General features: G+C 62.1%; 1 protein-coding gene across 1 annotated transcript in view; it reads right to left on the reverse strand.

Annotated features, from left to right (window-relative positions):
• The window catches only part of HSPG2 (heparan sulfate proteoglycan 2), a 174,307-nt gene that overhangs the window by 133,211 nt on the left and 27,890 nt on the right, over positions 1-13,206 (reverse strand).

Here is a 13,206-nt window from a genome sequence, read left to right on the forward strand (position 1 = left end):
GATTAACAGCCTGTGATGGAGGCAGGGCACTCCCCAAGGAGCTCCAGGGACCAGGTGAAAGAGACCAGCACGCTTCTGAGCCATTCAAATGCAGGGAACCCCCTGGGACCAGCTCAGCGATCGGCAGGTTAAAAATTCCTGGTGGGAGCCACCAAGCCAGCGTCTGCAGGGAAAGCTCCAGGCCAGCAGCAGAGCCCAGCAAGTGATGGCTGCCCGAGGGGCAAAGAGGGCAGTAACAAGCCAGGTGCAACGGGACATGAGTAATCGAGTGGGGGAACAGATGCCCCACAGATGCCAAACCAGACATGAAATTTGCTTTAAAACAATTGTACAAAGGAAAAATAGGTCGGACAATTACAATGCCATGCGTAGAAACCTGTCTCAAGAACATAAGAATGGCGATACTGGGTGAGATCAATGGTCCCTCTAGCCTAGTCTTCTGCTCTCCAACAGTGGCCAATGTCAGCTGCCTCAAAGGGCAATTATCAAGTGATCCATCTCCTGTTGACCACTCCCAGCTTCTGGCAAACAGAGATTTAAGGACACCCAGAGCGGCAGGTGGCATCCCTGCTCACCCTGCCTAATCGCCATTGATGGCCCTATCCTCCATGAACTTTATCTCATTCTTTTGTAAACCCAGTTTTACTTTTGGCCTTTCTCAATATTCCCCAGCAAGGAGTTCCAGAGGTTGACTCTGCATTGTGTGAAGAAATACTTCCTTTTGTTTGTTTTAAACCTGCTGCCGATTAATTTCATAGCATGACCTCCAGTTCTTGTGTTATTATAAGGAGTTAATAACATTGCCTTATTTGCTTTCTCCACACTACTCATGATTTCATAGACCTCTATCATATCCCCCCTTGGTCATCTCTTTTCCAAGTTGAAAAGTCCAGGTCTTATTAATCTCTCCTCATATGGAAGCTGTTCCATGCCCCTCATCATTTTTGTTGCCCTTTTCTAAAACTTTTCCAGTTTTAACATATCTTTTTTTGAGATGGGGCGACCAGATCTGCCCGCAGTATTCAAGATGGGGGTGTGCCAGGGATGTCTACAGAAGCAACATGATATTTTCTGTTACTCTCTCTCCCCTTCTCCGTGATTCCCCCACAACGGTCTGTTCGCTTTTTTGACGGCCGCTGCACGTTGAGTGGATGTTTTCAGAGAACTCTCCACACTGACTCCAAGATCTCTTTCTTGAGCAACAACAGCTAATTTACACCCCATCATTAAATATGTGTAATTGGGATTATATTTTCCAATATGCATTACTTTGCTTTTATCAACCTTAAATTTCATCTGCCGTTTTGTTGTTCGGTCACCTAGTTTTGAGAGATCCTTTTGTAAGTCTTCACAGTCAGCTTTTGACTTAACTTTCTTGAGTAGTTTTGTATCATTTGCAAATTTTACCACCTCACTGTTTACCCCTTTTTCCAGATCATTTATGAATATGTTGAATAGGACTGGTCCCAGTACAGACCCCAGGGGGGACACCACTATTTACCTCTCTCCGTTCTGAGAACTGACCATTTATACCTACCCTTTGTTTCCTGTCTTTTAACCAGTTACCAATCCATGAGAGGACCTTCCCTCTTATCCCATGACAGCTTCCTTTGCCTGAGAGCCTTTGCATGGACTGGTGTTCACTGCAGGCTCCTGGCATGGCCTCGCTGACATTGCTGAGCAGTAAAGTCATGCTGGCCTTTGGGGGAGGGACAGGGGCAGTGAGCTCATCTCCAGCCACCCACAAGCATTCCTGGGCCATGTGCTCGCAGCGGCCATGATCTCAGCCCATGGAATTCCGGGGGTTGGCGTGGAGGGGGGGGCTAGGGGGGAGGGAATCCCCAGACAGCTCCGCAGCTGGAGAAGATGCCCCGGGGGGCACCCGTTCCCCTCAGCAGGGCTCAGCATGCGCCTCCCCTCCCCGTGGTGTCGGAGCACCCCGCAGCACTGGCTGCGCCTAGGGGGGCTGTTCTCATCTTGGGCTTTGCTCCCTCTGTGTGGCCAGCCCCCCAGGAGTGACCTCGGGGAGCGGGCACAGCCCCACAGGTGGCCATGCAACCACACGGATGGCACGGGCTGAACAGAGCTCAGAAAGGGAGGCCACTGGGCCCCAGGCCTGAGTGCTCGCTCGAGAGACATGCCCACAGTGTGGGTCCCAGCTCACCCCGCCGGAGCCGCCTCCCCCCGGGCGCGGGGCCCGGCTCGCCCCGCGGGAGCCGCCTCCCCCCGGGCGCGGGGCCCGGCTCGCCCCGCGGGAGCCGCCTCCCCTCGGGCGCGGGGCCCGGCTCGCCCCGCCGGAGCCGCCTCCCCTCGGGCGCGGGGCCCGGCTCGCCCCGCCGGAGCCGCCTCCCCTCGGGCGCGGGGCCCGGCTCGCCCCGCCGGAGCCGCCTCCCCTCGGGCGCGGGGCCCGGCTCGCCCCGCCGGAGCCGCCTCCCCTCGGGCGCGGGGCCCGGCTGGCCCCGCCGGAGCCGCCTCCCCCCGGGCGCGGGGCCCGGCTCGCCCCGCCGGAGCCGCCTCCCCCCGGGCGCGGGGCCCGGCTCGCCCCGCCGGAGCCGCCTCCCCCCGGGCGCGGGGCCCGGCTCGCCCCGCCGGAGCCGCCTCCCCCCGGGCGCGGGGCCCGGCTCGCCCCGCCGGAGCCGCCTCCCCCCGGGCGCGGGGCCCGGCTCGCCCCGCCGGAGCCGCCTCCCCTCGGGCGCGGGGCCCGGCTCGCCCCGCCGGAGCCGCCTCCCCTCGGGCGCGGGGCCCGGCTCGCTCCGCCGGAGCCGCCTCCCCTCGGGCGCGGGGCCCGGCTCGCCCCGCCGGAGCCGCCTCCCCCCGGGCGCGGGGCCCGGATCGCCCCGCCGGAGCCGCCTCCCCCCGGGCGCGGGGCCCGGATCGCCCCGCCGGAGCCGCCTCCCCTCGGGCGCGGGGCCCGGCTCGCCCCGCCGGAGCCGCCTCCCCTCGGGCGCGGGGCCCGGCTCGCCCCGCCGGAGCCGCCTCCCCTCGGGCGCGGGGCCCGGCTCGCCCCGCCGGAGCCGCCTCCCCTCGGGCGCGGGGCCCGGCTCGCCCCGCCGGAGCCGCATTCCCTTCCAACTGGCCCCACCTCATCATGGGGGCTTCCACTGCTAGCTGCAGTCACCCCCAGCCCCGCTGCCAACCCTGCCCATAGGGGAGACACGACTTTGGCACTGAGGTGCCCATGCAGGCCGGAGAAGGCCTGAAAGTGTTTGTCCATGGGGTTGTCACCCTGCCGGGTTTTCCTTACAGATCTCAGGTGGCGGGAGCCAGGGCTGGGTGCTCTCGCCCTGAGTCTTCCCCGGACACGTCCTCCCAACCTCTGCTCCTTCGGTGCCAACGTGAAGCTGGCGCCACTGGCTGAGAATCCTCTCCCCTCCCCCACCACGCGGCGGCTGCAGCTCCCAGATGTCCACAGAGACTCCTGGGGCAGACAAGACCTGGCCCAAAGAAGCTTCTTTTCTTTTTTGCAGGTCACCTTGAACCTCCCGATGTCGGTGGGCCCCGTGCACCAATGCATCAGGACTATCATCTCTGGGCACCACGCTGGGGGCCCTGGCCTGCTGCACCCTTCCCTCCGCCCACACTCCAGCTGAGCTCCCCAGTCCCGCGGCCACCCAGGCTTCCCTGGCACTGCTCCCTGGAGTGGCCATGGTCGCTTCCTGCAGCATCCTGGCAAATGCCAGCTTGGGCGGCCAATATTCTGGGTAACCCCTCTGTCAGTCTTCTTCACGCCCGCTCCCCCATGGGCATACAGCGCTGTGCACTGTTCAACAGCCTCACCCCAGAGGCAGATGCATTTCCATGGCGGGGGGACTGATCCCCGGCACATGAACCTGGAGTGACTCCCCTGATGCCACAGATTTACACCAGGGAAAATATGAGCAGAGTTTGGCCCATGCACTATCCAGCCCTTTGGGATCCTTCAGGCAGGAAGGCGCGAGGGGATGGCCCCCAGCAGCAAACTCAGTTCCAGTGGGAACTAGCTCAGTGCAGCTCAGAGCAGGGCTGGGGCTAGCACTTTGCATGTCATGCAAGAGGCCCAGGGCAGATGGCCTTGTGCCCCCTGCTCCCAGGGGCAGCAGGGAGTGGGCATGCTGGCAGCAACACCCCTGCAGCCTCCTTCTGCAGCACGGATGGGTGCTGGCATGCCACTACCTAGGGGTAAACTGTGGCCCATGCTCCTTCCCCCAAGTTGAGGGCTGACAGAAATCCAGGAGCCCACCCCACACTGGAGGAAACAAGATCTGGCTTCTGGCGTTGGCCCTGGGGCAGCAGGGCCAGCCAGGTGGGGTGCATTGTCTGCTCCATGGCTCTCACCCTGGGGTGGGGCTGAAGGGGATCCACATGCAGAGGCCATGTGCCCCTGGCCAGAGCTGATCCTCCAAGCCAGCTCCCAGCACTGCCTCATTGCTCTGACAGGAAGCAGGATGCTGGCTTCCACAGGGACTCATCTTATGCTGATTAAAGCAAAGCAAACATCCTCAAGCTGGTGGGGGGCAGGGGGCTGCACTCCCCTGTTTAGCCCTGGGCCTGTGGTGGGAAGAACAGGGGCTCTCACCCCACTAGAGCCTCCTGCCCCACAAGCTACTCAGAAACTGCTTCAGCTCATAGAAATGCAGCCAGCTCTGGGGTGGGAACAGTGCACAGCAATGCTGCACGCTGCTTTGGGATGCGAAGTGGAGAAGAATATGGATGAAAGTGCAGGGAGATTCAGGGGGCATGATTCACTTTCCTCCTGTGTCCAAAGCAGGGCACAAGCCCCTACGGGCAAATGGGCACAGGCCCCTTTTCACATGGTATCTGAAAGACACCCCCTGCGGCAGCAAAACCCCCTCCTGAGAGACACCCACGCTGCTCCCTGCAGCACAGTGCCACCTGGCACTGGGGCACCAGCTCAGAGGGGAGAGTGCCCCCTGCTGGGTCACCTGCCCTGCTCCCTGCAGCACCGTGCCCCTAGTGCCATGCTGGGCATTAGCTCAGCACGGACTGCAAGGGAAGAGCCACCCACCCTGCTCCCTGCAGCAGCGTCCCTCCACTTCCTACTCTGGGCAGGTGCAAAGGGAAGGACGCCCCTGCTGGATGCCTCACAGGCCTGCCCAGGACTACAGCCCCCACGAAATAACCTAGAAGTGGGAGCTCTTGGGAGGGGCTTGGGTGGGGCAAGGAGTGACATGAGCCTGGCAGAACACCTAGCACCAGCTCTGAGCCCACACGCCCACCCTGAGCACATCCAGCCCCAGCCCACCACGTACCCCGCACGGAACAGCTGCAATCCAGCCCACGTACAAGGAGAACCAGCCATGACCCAGCTCATCATGGGGGTTCACCCACCCCAGCAGGCGAAGGAAGGGGGAGGGTCCCCACAAGGCAGCTCTCTGCCCAGGAGCAGGGAGAGAGCATGCATTGGGGTGGCAGGGGGGGCAGAATGGCCTGAGTGCCGGCCCCCCCATTCCTTCTGTCCTTCTCCCCAGAGATCAGCAACCCCCTCCCCTGCTGCACCCCCAGGGCCAGCACCCCCAATCTCCCCCCTGAGCCCCACTCATTCAGCCCATCACATTACAGGAGGCGCATCCCAGCAGAGCGATTGCACCCGCAACCAGCCCCTACTGCCAGCCGGTGGCCCTGGCGGGGTCCCTTCCTGGGGCAGCTTGGGCGCCGGCTTCCCTGCCCTTCCCCCCCCCACCCCGCTGGCAGCGAGTGGCCTGGGGCATCAGACCGCGACAAGGCAGGAATTCGTCACAGCAGCACTTTCCTGTGCAAACACACCGGGTCATTATTCCCGGGTGATCGGCGCGGGGACAAAGGCCTGATGGAAACAGAAAAGGTATTTAATCAGCCCCGGCTGTCTGAATGGGCATGAAAAGGCCAAGGGGAAACAGGAGCTGGCGATCCATGCAGTCTGCAAATGCCAGCATGGCACCATGCCAGGCTCCATGCACACAGCCCCCAAGAGCCCAGCATTGCTGCGCTCCCAACCTGGATGGCACCAGGTGTCCCTATTTACCCCCATGCCACTCTCTGCCCTCTGCCAGCTTGGCATCTCTCCTGGCACTCGCTGGGAACAATGAGATCTCCTACAGCCAGGTGCCAACAGGGTGCAGGTAGAGGGGACTCCAGGGCACTGATGCCACATGCACTGATGGATACAAGGGCATGATCTTCCAGCCTGGAGTACAGCCTGGCACGGGGGGCCTCTGGGAAGTGGAATGAAGACATGATGCCCAGCAGGGGTTCAGCTCCAGCCTGGCATGGCCACATGTCCCAGCTGCCCACGGATCTGCCCAGACCCTGGGCACGCAAGCCTCAGTGTGTGGCAGTCACTGACCCAGCGAGCGGGCACGAGTACAGCCCCTGCTAGCACAGCAAGGAAGGGAGCAGAGATCACTTCAAAGGGACCAGCTGCTATGCCCAGGCCTGTGCCAGGCTCAGGGCACACCAGCCACAGCGCTGTGGCTTGGAGTTTGCAGGCAGGTCACTGCAGTGTTTGCCAGCCAGCACCCATGCACCCAATCAGTGGGCACGTGGCACATCACTGCGGCTGAGGGTCCCCCTGCGACCCAGAGGGCAGCCAGCCGGGGGCCACAGCCGGAACCACCTGAACATGTGTGTGCCCCAGCCGTAATCCACCAGGAGTGGGCATGCTGAGGGGCTCTCCCCACGCCCCTGGCCTGGTGGCTGGCAGAGCCTCTGTGTCTCTCCTGGAGTGCCCCCGAGACTTGCCCAGGCAGCCCCTTTGGAGGGCTCTGACCTGCTGCAGCCAGAGCGTGCTGGGCCCGGGACACATGGATGCGTCTAAGGCTCACAGATGTCTCCCAAAAAAGCAGGCCACCAGCTGCACCGCCAAGGCACCGGTGACTCTGGGCTGGAGAAGACCCTAAGCCCAGGGCTGGGGTGCTGAGGGTTGGGACTGGCACACACTGACCCCTGCTCTGCTCAGGGCAGATCCCATCACCGGCTCTAATCTTAGCCTTGGGGCTTGGCCCGGCCCCTCGGAGGAGGCTGCCCCCAGCCCTGAAGTGAGGTCTGGCCCGGCCCGTTCTCAGCAGGATCCTCCCTGCTCCTGGGGGCTCCCCCCAGCAAAAGCGCCCTTGCCCCGACCCATGTATCCCAGCCGAGGAGCACTGGAGGAGCTGCCCCTGAGCACCGTGCCTGGCAGGGCCAGCAGGCAGTGATGGGAGGGCACACAGCACAGGTGCGCAGACCCAGACGTGGCACAAAGGAGCAGAGCAGGCAAACTGGCGCTGTCTGCGCCCATGATCCAGGCATGAGGCAATGCCACCCATAGTGTGGTCAGCCTGTGGAACTCACTGCCACAAGGTGTATCTGAGGCCAAGAGCCCAGCAGGATTTCACACAGGCCTGAGCACCTATAAGGAGCTTTGCAATTAGACAAGAGATGGCACAAGGAGTCTAAACCCTCCCATCTCCAGCCATGGGCCAGGCAAGTAATTCCACCGTCACCTAGGGCTCTTGGCCCTCCCACTGCAGCAGCTGCTCGGCTGTCAGGCCAGGAGTCAGGGCTCATCCCCACGGCCGTGCCAGAGCAGCAGGGCACACAAGGACACGGGCCCCACAGGCTTCCCCAGGGCAACGGACCCTGCTCAGCATCAGTTACGGCATGGCTGGGCCTTTCATTGCAGACAGCAGAAATTGTCACGAGCGCCTCTCGCTTGTGCCCGGCCCCTGTTCCAGCCAGGACCCCACACCCGCCCCATCACTGCCAGAGTCCCACACTGAGCCCCTGCAGCCCCCGCCATGGGCCCACACACGCCCCTGTCACTGCCGGGCAGCTGAGGGCCGAGGGCCATCAGCGAAGCAGGGTGGCTCGGCCAGGCCAGGGGGGTGGGGCTCCAACCCCCAAACAAATGCACTGGCCTCCAGCCCCCTCTCCGCCCCCCGCCAGCCCCAGGCTACCCTGTAGCAGCCCCTCCCCCAGTTGTGACAGCACCTTCCCTCCTCCCCTCCCCACATCTGGGAGTGCTGTGGAGAAGGCGCAGCTGGCTCCCCCTCCCCCACACTTCGTAGGGCCCCCTTTCAACTGAGCTGGGGATGGGGTGCAGGGCACCAGCCTGGGAAGAGAGACCAGGGCTCCAGACAGCCGGGCTCCAGACCTGCCTTGCCCTGAGAACCCAGCAGCAGGGAGCCAAGGGCTCTGCCCAGCCGTCGGGGGCTGCGGAATACAGCCGTACCCGGCTGTGCCAGGGGTAACAACCCTGCCCGGCTGCATGGGGCTGGGGGGATAGAGCCGTGCCTGGCTGTGCCAGGGGTAACAACCCTGCCTGGCTGCACGGGGCTGGGGGGATAGAGCCGTGCCCGGCTGTGCCAGGGGTCACATCCCTGCCCAGTCGTCGGGGGCTGCGGGATAGAGCTGTGCCCGGCTGTGCCAGGGGTCACAGCACTGCCCGGCCACCCGAGGCTGGGGGGATAGAGCCATGACCGGCTGTGCCAGGGGAAACAGCCCTGCCCAGCCGTCGGGGGCTGCGGGGATAGAGCAGGTGCTGGTGGCCACCAAGGATGGGATCATGCAGCAGCAGGGGAAAATCACCCCGGCTCTGGCTGCCCGCAGGCACCACCCACTGGGGCGGGAACATGGGCTCCCAGGCCCCGCATCCTGGTGGGACATGCAGACTCCTTCCCCGTGGGGCAGGCTCCAAGCTGCGCAGCCCCAGGGGCTAGCATGCAGTCAGCCACACAGCAGTCATGTGGGCCCACCCCTTGGGCCTTAGCTGAACCACCAGGCTGGGAGCCCCCAGCAGGGCCACTCTGTGGGTCTCAGGCGGATGGGGGCTCTGCTGGGGTCCGTGTTGGGGTCTCTTCTTTACATCAATTAATTATGGGCAAAATTAGATAGAGTCAAACATTCAGAGGGCAGGCACGGTACAAGTTCACTCCAGCTCTGCCGATGGCCCCCACGCCTCACCCACAGCCCGCCCGGCCCTGAGCTCCCCACACCCAGCTCTGCCACTGCCCCCCACTCCTGACCCACAGCCCGCCCGGCCCTGAGCTCCCCACACCCAGCTCTGCCAGTGCCCCCCACACCTGACCCACAGCCCGCCCGGCCCTGAGCTCCCCACACCCAGCTCTGCCAGAGCCCCCCACTCCTGACCCACAGCCCGCCCGGCCCTGAGCTGCCCACACCCAGCTCTGCCACTGCCCCCCACTCCTGACCCACAGCCCGCCCGGCCCTGAGCTCCCCACACCCAGCTCTGCCACTGCCCCCCACTCCTGACCCACAGCCCGACCGGCCCTGAGCTCCCCACACCCAGCTCTGCCAGAGCCCCCCACTCCTGACCCAGAGCCCGCCCGGCCCTGAGCTCCCCACACCCAGCTCTGCCGGTGCCCCCCACTCCTGACCCAGAGCCCGCCCGGCCCTGAGCTCCCCACACCCAGCTCTGCCAGTGCCCCCCACTCCTGACCCACAGCCCGCCCGGCCCTGAGCTGCCCACACCCAGCTCTGCCACTGCCCCCCACTCCTGACCCACAGCCCGCCCGGCCCTGAGCTCCCCACACCCAGCTCTGCCACTGCCCCCCACTCCTGACCCACAGCCCGACCGGCCCTGAGCTCCCCACACCCAGCTCTGCCAGTGCCCCCCACACCTGACCCACAGCCCGCCCGGCCCTGAGCTCCCCACACCCAGCTCTGCCGGCGCCCCCCACTCCTGACCCAGAGCCCGCCCGGCCCTGAGCTCCCCACACCCAGCTCTGCCAGTGTGCCTCAATCCCGACTGGCAGCCCCCCGCTATTCTAGACCTGGCGCTCACAAATCTCCCGGGGCTCCACCAGCCCAAACCAGCCCCCTCTTTCAGCACAATCCCCTTCCAGCTCTGCGAGGGAGACCAGCCTCCAGCCCTGCCATGCCCAGTCTCCCAGGGGAAGCAACGTGTATCCTTTGGGCAGGAGTGGGGACGTCTCCCCGATGAGGTCCTGTCCTGGACTCCAGCCGCGCACCCCCTCCCGCACCGGCCTCTTTTAAAAAGGCCAGGGAGTGAGACCCACGCGCAGATCACCGGGGCAATATGGTCACAGAAGAGAGGGCAGCAGGTGGGAGCCATGCCGTGCCCTGCAGCCGCTAGGGACCCTTGGGGCTCGTCTGCACCCAGGGACATGGAGGGGAATCAGCTCAAGGTGCCGTGTTGTGAGCGTAAAGTGCATTAGACCCACGAGGATGCTTTCCCTCAGGAATCAAGTGGTTTCGTGGCCCCATGCGGGGGAACTCTCAGCGCCTCCCAGAGTGGACCTGCTGAGAGCTGGGGGCACTAACCTGGGAGGAGAGGTAGATAAGCTGGAGGGTAGGGATAGGATACAGAGGGACATAGACAAATTAGAGGATTGGGCCAAAAGAAATCTGATGAGGTTCAACAAGGACAAGTGCAGAGTTCTGCACTTAGGATGGAAGAATCCCATGTACTGCTATAGACTAGGGACTGAATGGCTCAGCAGCAGTTCTGCAGAAAAGGACCTAGGGGTGACAGTGGACGAGAAGCTGGATATGAGTCAACAGTGTGCCCTTGTTGCCAAGAAGGCCAATGGCATTTTGGGATGTATAAGTAGGGGCACTGCCAGGAGATCAAGGGACGTGATCGTTCCCCTCTATTCGGCATTGGTGAGGCCTCATCTGGAGTAGTGTGTCCAGTTTTGGGCCCCACACTAAAAGAAGGATGTGAAAAAATTGAAGAGAGTCCTGCGGAGGGCAACAAAAATGGTTAGGGGACTGGAACATGTGACTTATGAGGAGAGGCTGAGGGAACTGGGATTGTTTAGTCTGCAGAAGAGAAGAATGAGGGGGAATTTGATAGCTGCTTTCAATTACCTGAAAGGGGGTTTCAAAGAGGATGGATCTAGACTGTTCTCAGTGGTAGCAGATGACAGAACAAGGAGTAATGGTCTCAGGTTGCAGTGGGGGAGGTTTAGGTTGGAAAAACTTTCTCACTAGGAGGGTGGTGAAGCACTGGAATGCGTTACCTAGGGAGGTGGTGGAATCTTCTTCCTTTGAAGTTTTTAAGATCAGGCTTGACAAGCCCTGGCTGGGATGATTTAGTTGGGGATTGGTCCTGCTTTGAGCAGGGGGTTGGACTAGATGACCTCCTAAGTCCCTTCCAAGCCTGATATTCTATGATTCTATGAATCAAGCCCTGCGACCCACTCCGTCCCACCAGCCAGGCGGGGTTCAGGGTGGCTCTAGGATCGCAGGCAGCAGGTGAGGGGCACATATTCACTCCCTGGGCCTGGCAGATGGATGGACTCTAGCCCCATATCCTCTTCTAGCGGCCAGGTACCAGCTCCCAGGGAAGCACCATCTCCCTGCAGGTTCAGCCTCCCACAAAGACCAAAGAAAGGCCCTGGCTCTTACAGTCCCATGCTGAGCGCAGTCTCAGCTCTCACTTACAGATCTATTTGTTCCTACCCCCCAGGGGCAAAGAAAAGCTTGAAGCCAAGGCCTGAGTACGAGCATTGCCTGCCTGAGTCTGCAGGCAGCCTGAACCAGTAGCTCCAAGAGCTACTGAAACCTGCTGCCATTCCAGTGAGGGACAGGCCCATGCCAGTGGGAGTCTCATGTGGGGTGTGCCTATGGCCCTGGGCAGCTTTAATTTGGCCCTGTCCCCAGAGGAGACCTGGCAGTTCAGCTGAGCAAGGGGCAGCATTTCTGCAGTGGGGTAATGCTGCAGGGCCACTGGGTTGGAATCCTGGGGTACTGGAGATGGTTGGTGATTCAGTGTCCCGTTCAGATCCTGCCATGGCATCACTGCTCTGTGCCCAATACACACCACCCCGTAGTAGGGGGGAACTCCATTGTCTAGGGGCTGCCAGTTTGGAAACTGCCCCCTCCCCAAAATTAACTAGGATACAGAAAGAAAGAAAAGAAAAGAAAAGAAAAGTGAGCCTCAATTTCCCTTCCCAGCCTGTTTCTGTCTTGTCTGTTGAGACTGTCAGCTCTGGGGGCCTGGGACTGGCCTACTCTGTGTCTGTGCAGCGTCAGCACAATGGGCCCTGAGCTCAACCCTACAAGGGCTCCAGCTGTACAGCTAATAGAGAAGAAAAAGTAATGAACCCAGGAAGCTGCTGGAAATGCCTCCGGAGCGCTAGGCTGCAAATCCCTGCCCTGGGGCTGTGACAAAAATAAAGAGATACTGCAGCCCAGACACCAACCCACTGCTAGCACCAGCTACAAAGGAGCTTTAATGGCAGCGCCAGGGCGCCCGGGCACGGGGATGGGCCGCAGCTGCATGCAAAGGCAGTGGCGGGCAGAAGTGCACAGGTACAGCACGCCCACAGACGGGCGGGCACTCACGTAGCCGGCAGCATGCACACGCGCACAGACACACCACTGTCTCGCTCGCTCCTGCCCTGCAGCCAGGAAATACTTACATCACGGCTGACTTCTGGGCTATGTTTAACGTCTAGGGGGGTCAAACCCCGGGCCTGAACACAGGGCTCTGGAATCGCACCAGGCACCGTGTTACACCAGTTCAGAAGGGGAAAATATTCTCCCCCCAGCTGCCCCCTCCAGCCTGGTCACGATCCAGGGCTGGGCCTGACAGCCAAGCTGATGTACATGGAGGTGCCAAGGAGTGTAACTGACATGCCAGAGAGGCAGAAGGGTGTTAAACCCCCAGGAGGATGGCTAGGAAGCCCAGGACCTGCTGTCCATATGCCCCCTCTCAGCCCTGGAATGTGAGTCACACCCCTGTACCCCAATGCACCATGTGCCATGCACAGCACCCCCACAGCCCTGCCGGATCCCACTCGCTGGCCTGCAGGAAAGTCGCCCCAAGAAAAGGATGGGGGTGAGGTTTCCCCCGGGAGAGATCAGCCCCCGACAAAGTGGCCCCATGCGGGAGCTAGGGTCCCTCTGCCACCAGAACAATGGCAGCTATTCCCAAGCCTCTGAGCCAGCCCAGGGGTTATTTAAAGCTCCAGGCAGCACCAGGCCGCTTCCCGCGCCCCCGCCCCAGGCTTCGGCAGGAATGAGACACTTCCTGAAATTGTGCTCGGGAACAGACGCACCAGCCAGCAGGCGGCTCAGCAGGGACTAGCCAAGGGCCCCCACCCCAAACACAGGCATTCAACCCCCAGCGTGTCCCTGCTCGCCACTCGTCTCCAACCACTGCCCCGTGCTCCACCAGCACCCCTGGCAGAGGGGAGGGAGGGCCTAGGCCGGGGCTTGGAGGGTTCTCCTTTGCTTGCCCCAAGGCAGCCTGAAGCTTGACCC

Source organism: Chelonia mydas, chromosome 18 (genome assembly GCF_015237465.2).
Source record: "Chelonia mydas isolate rCheMyd1 chromosome 18, rCheMyd1.pri.v2, whole genome shotgun sequence".
Taxonomy (NCBI): Eukaryota; Metazoa; Chordata; order Testudines; family Cheloniidae; genus Chelonia; species Chelonia mydas.